At 55.3% G+C, this 5,476-nt stretch overlaps 1 pseudogene; it reads right to left on the bottom strand.

Moving 5' to 3' along the window:
• Window positions 1-272: 272 nt before the first annotated feature.
• Window positions 273-368, bottom strand: LOC112206199 (small nucleolar RNA U13; annotated as a pseudogene).
• Between the last annotated feature and the right edge of the window lie 5,108 nt (window positions 369-5,476).

The following is a 5,476-nucleotide window of genomic DNA, read 5'->3' as shown; positions in this document are numbered from 1 at the left end:
CCTGCCTGTCCGGCCGCTTCACTGTGGGTTGGCTCCCGTGCCATTGAGGATGGCGAAGGGGGAGGAAGGGCGGTGATGAGGGAGGGAGGGTCCTGATGTACCACCTGCTCCCAGATGGCCAAGGTGACCCTCCCCAGCGTCCCCGAGCTTCGCAGGCATATAGGGGAGCCTCGGAGGGCACATCCGTTTGCTGTTTCTGCTGTTACACGTGACCACAAACTTAGCGGTTTAAAACAATGCAAATGTATTTATTTCTTCCTCTTTTTTCCCCATGTAAGACAGGTAATGTGCCACTGTTCTAAAGACGTTTCACGTCCCACGCAAGAGTGTGAAAACCCCCTCATCACACATAGCAGCCACAAAAGGATCAAAACAATGCCAATTTATTATTTTAGAGTTCTGGGGGTCAGAAGTCCCATGGGGCTGCGCTGGGCTAAAGCCAGGGTGTCAGCAGGGCTGGCTTCTTCTGGAGGCTGGGGGCAGATCCGTCTCCTGGCCTTTCCCGGCTTCTGAAGGCCACCGCGTTCTGGGCCTCTGTCCCAGGCTGGGGCGTCACCACACCCTCTGCTTTCGCGCCACGTCTGCTCTGACCCCCGCCTCTCTCTCACAGGGGCCCTTGTAATGCCATTGGGTTCACCTGCATGATCCCGGGGAGTCTCCCATCGCAGGACCCTCGGTCACACTGGCAATGTCCCTTTTGCCATGAAAAGTCGCCCATTCACAGTCCCGGGATTAGGATGTGGGCCTTTTGGGGGGCACCATTCTGCCCACTGTGGAGGGTGTGCGGGAGCGACCAGACCTCAGGGGGGCTGTCAAATTGATCTCATCCCCAGCACAAAGTCCAGGAGGGATGGCATGAGGTGTCCAGGATGCTGGAGCTTGGTGGGGGCTGCACAGGGACTCTGCTCAGGCACCCAGCCCCAGCGTGAGGGGCCCATGGCTGTGGGCGCAGCAGCCACAAGGGAGAAGCGATGGCCCCGTAGACTTTCCTTCCCCAAACTCGGATCCCCTGAAACAGAGAGGTGAGGCTCAGGGGTGAAGGGCAAGCAACTTCTGCAATAAGATTTCCATGATGCCTGATCATGTCTTTAAGAGAAAGGTTATGTCTTTCCTCATTTTTGTTTATTTTTTGAGACAGAGTCTTGCTCTGTCACCCAGGCTGGAGTGCAGTGGCTTGATCATAGCTCACTGCAGCCTCAACTTCCCAGCCTCAAGCAATCCTCTCTCCTAGGTCTCCCAAGTAGCTGGGACTACAGGCATGTGTCTTGGGAGGCAATTTTTTTTTTTTTTTTTTTTTTTTTTTAGAGACGAGGGTCTCACCATGTTGCCCAGGCTGGTCTCGATCTCCTGGCCTCAAGCAATCCTCCTGCCCTGATATCCCAAAGTGCTGGGATTACAGGCATGAGCCACCATGCCTAGTCTCTTTTCAAAAAAAAAATTTTTTTTTTTGAGTCACAGTTTCACTCTTGTTGCCCAGGCTGGAGTGCAATGGTGCGGTCTTGATTCACTGCAACCTCTGCCTTCCGGTTTCAAGCAATTCTCCTGCTTCAGCCTCCTGAGTAGCTGGGATTATAGGCACCTGCCACCACATCCGGCTTATTTTGCATTTATTTTTATTTTTAGTAGAGATGTGGTTTTACCATGTTGGCCAGGCTGATCTTGAACTCCTGACCTCAGTTGATCTGCTCGCCTCGGCCTCCCAAAGTGCTGGGATTACAGGCGTGAGCCACCGTGTCTGGCCTCAAAAATTTTTAATGTAAGTTTTCAAATAAACTCACATACGTGATCAGTGATCACCACACATACTTTATCGATAATCGTCAAACTTGTTTCATGCATTGCTGTTGTCTTTCTCTTTGCTTTTCCCCTGTGGCTGAAGCACTTTCCATCCTGTAGCAAAAACGTTCTGAAATTTTCTGCCTATGAACTTCAGGTTGCAAAGCGCCAAGTACGGGGAACTCTGGAACACACTTGCAGCTCCCTTAGGGCAATGTTCAAATTAACAGTCATTCCTTGGCACCCGCTCAGGCCCCATCCGGAATCACATTCCCCTGATTGTTTGCTTACGTCCATCAGATGGAACACACAGGTTCCTAACAAGGCCCACAGTTTAAGTTTTGTGGTGGCGCCTCTTGAACCTCTCTTACTCTAGATCAGGCGCCGCCCCCGACCCCCATTGCTCCTCCCACCACTTGTGATTTGTTGCAGAAACCAGATCAGCTGTCCTGCAAATGTGTCGCCTATCGCGCTGCTGTTTGCCTCTCTGTGGTGTTGCCTCGCCCCGTGTCTCCTGCAAATGGAAGCTGTGCCGCAGAAACGCCCTTAGATTCAGGCTTATCTTTCTTTGCCAGAAGCCTTCATGGGCAGAGCTGTGAGAGCCACATGGAAGCATCTGTAATGCTAAGTGTGCCCCGTGGGTCCAGGTGGCCATCGCCCGGACCTACCCTGTGATGCTAAGTGTGCCCCTTGGGTCCAGGTGGCCATAGCCCTGACCTACCCTGTGATGCTAAGTGTGCCCCGTGGGTCCAGGTGGCCATTGCCCGGAACTACCCTGTGATGCTAAGTGTGCCCCGTGGGTCCAGGTGGCCATTGCCCGGACCTACCCTGTGATGCTAAGTGTGCCCCGTGGGTCCAGGTGGCCATCACCCGGGCCCACCCTGTGATGCAAAGTGTGCCCCTTGGGTCCAGGTGGCCATAGCCCTGACCTACCCTGTGATGCTAAGTGTGCCCCGTGGGTCCAGGTGGCCAAAGCCCGAACCCACCCTGTGATGCAAAGTGTGCCCCGTGGGTCCAGGTGGCCATCACCTGGGCCCACCCTGTGATGCTAAGTGTGCCCAGTGGGTCCAGGTGGCCACAGCCCGAACCCACCCTGTGATGCTAAGTGTGCCCCGTGAGTCCAGGTGGCCATCGCCCGGGCCCACCCTGTGATGCTAAGTGTGCCCTGTGGGTCCAGGTGGTCATAGCCCGGATCCACCCTGTGGTGCCCTAGTTTTGTCATTACTGATCTCATCCATGACCCTTGCGAGAAATACTTATGTCACGAGAGGTGGCAAAATCATGGTTTCTCTCATGATCTCATCTCTTCACAATGAGTAGCTTAAATTGTTCTGTTAAAAACAACAACGAGAAAAAAGGCTGGGCATGGTGGCTCACGCTTGTAATCCCAGAGCTTTTGTGGGCCAAGGTGAGAGAGGCCAGGAGCTTGAATCCAGCCTGGGCAACATGGCAAGACCCCATCTCTACAAAAAAATAAAACATTAGCCAGGTGTGGTGGTGCGCGCCCGTAGTCTCAGCTACTCAGGGGCTGAGGCAGAAGGATCCTTTGAGCCCAAGAGGTTAAGGCTGCAGTGAGCTGTGATTACACCACTGCACTTCAGCCTGGGTGATGGAGCGAGACCCTGTCTCTTAAATAAAACAACCAAACAGGCTGGGTGTGGTGGCTCACACCTGTAATCCCAGCACTTTGAGAGGCCGAGGTGGGTGGATCACCTGAGGTCAGGCATTTGAGACCAGCCTGGCCAACATGGTGAAACCCCATCTTTACTAAAAATACAAAAATTAGCAGGGCCTGGTTGCGGGCACCTGTAATCTCAGCTACTCAGGAGTCTGAGGCAGGAGAATCACTTGAACCCAGGAGACAGAGGCTGCAGTGAGCCGAGGTTGTGCCATTGCACTCCAGCCTGGGCAATAGAGCAAGACTCCGTCTCAGAAAAAAGAAACCAACCAAACAAAACCCAAAAATACTTGCTGTTGTCCACTAGAGTTATTGAGTTATCCTGAAATATAGTTTAAAAGGGAAATTCTTAATTCTTTTCTTTTAATTGACAATGTTCTGAATAGAGTTGGAGGCTTGTTTTTCCAGTGGATTACCGATGGGTTTTGGTTTGGTTTCTCTCTTTAAATCTATTTATAGCTTTTGTGTATTCATTGTGTATTCAGCAATTATACACAATGAGTACACAAAAAATTACACAACCAATACACAAAAGGTAAAAGTAGATTTAAAAAGTGAGATATCAAGGCTTGATTTTAGGCTCAATTTGTCCCCTCTTTGGCCAAGGATTTCTAATTTTTTTCCCCTCAAAACTGGTAGACCAGGGTGCCGTCCCATCAGTGGTGGGAGGAAAGGTTAGTTGCCACGGACAGTGGGTGAATGCCAGGGTGCCAGTGTCAGGGAGGGGAGGGGCTGGTGGGTGAATGCCAGGGTGCCAGCATCAGGGAGGGGAGGGGCTGGTGGGTGAATGCCAGGGTGCCAGCACCAGGGATGGAGGGGCTGGTGGGTGAATGCCAGGGTACCAGTGTCAGGGACGGAGGGGCTGGTGCGTGAATGCCAGGGTGCCAGTGTCAGGGACAGAGGGGCTGGTGGGTGAATGCCAGGGTACCAGTGTCAGGGACGGAGGGGCTGGTGCGTGAATGCCAGGGTACCAGTGTCAGGGACGGAGGGGCTGGTGCGTGAATGCCAGGGTGCCAGCGTCAGGGACGGAGGGGCTGGTGGGTGAATGCCAGGGTGCCAGCATCAGGGATGGAGGGGCTGGTGCATGAATGCCAGGGTACCAGTGTCAGGGACGGAGGGGCTGGTGCGTGAATGCCAGGGTGCCAGTGTCAGGGACGGAGGGGCTGGTGGGTGAATGCCAGGGTGCCAGTGTCAGGGATGGAGGGGCTGGTGCGTGAATGCCAGGGTACCAGTGTCAGGGACGGAGGGGCTGGTGCGTGAATGCCAGGGTACCAGTGTCAGGGACGGAGGGGCTGGTGGGTGAATGCCAGGGTACCAGTGTCAGGGAGGGAGGGGCTGGTGGGTGAATGCCAGGGTGCCAGCGTCAGGGACGGAGGGGCTGGTGGGTGAATGCCAGGGTGCCAGTGTCAGGGATGGAGGGGCTGGTGCATGAATGCCAGGGCACCAGTGTCAGGGACGGAGGGGCTGGTGCGTGAATGCCAGGGTGCCAGCGTCAGGGACGGAGGGGCTGGTGGGTGAATGCCAGGGTGCCAGCGTCAGGGATGGAGGGGCTGGTGCGTGAATGCCAGGGTACCAGTGTCAGGGACGGAGGGGCTGGTGGGTGAATGCCAGGGTGCCAGTGTCAGGGACGGAGGGGCTGGTGGGTGAATGCCAGGGTGCCAGTGTCAGGGATGGAGGGGCTGGTGCGTGAATGCCAGGGTACCAGTGTCAGGGACGGAGGGGCTGGTGGGTGAATGCCAGGGTGCCAGCGTCAGGGAGGGAGGGGCTGGTGCGTGAATGCCAGGGTGCCAGTGTCAGGGATGGAGGGGCTGGTGCGTGAATGCCAGGGTGCCAGTGTCAGGGACGGAGGGGCTGGTGCGTGAATGCCAGGGTGCCAGCATCAGGGACGGAGGGGCTGGTGGGTGAATGCCAGGGTGCCAGTGTCAGGGACGGAGGGGCTGGTGGGTGAATGCCAGAATGTCAGTGTCAGGGAGGGAGGGGCTGGTGGGTGAATGCCAGGGTGCCAGCGTCAGGGATGGAGGG

Source organism: Pan troglodytes, chromosome 19 (genome assembly GCF_028858775.2).
Source record: "Pan troglodytes isolate AG18354 chromosome 19, NHGRI_mPanTro3-v2.0_pri, whole genome shotgun sequence".
In the NCBI taxonomy this organism is placed as follows: domain Eukaryota; kingdom Metazoa; phylum Chordata; class Mammalia; order Primates; family Hominidae; genus Pan; species Pan troglodytes.
The sequence above is the reverse complement of the archived record's forward strand: the minus strand, read 5'-3'. Positions and strand labels throughout refer to the sequence as shown.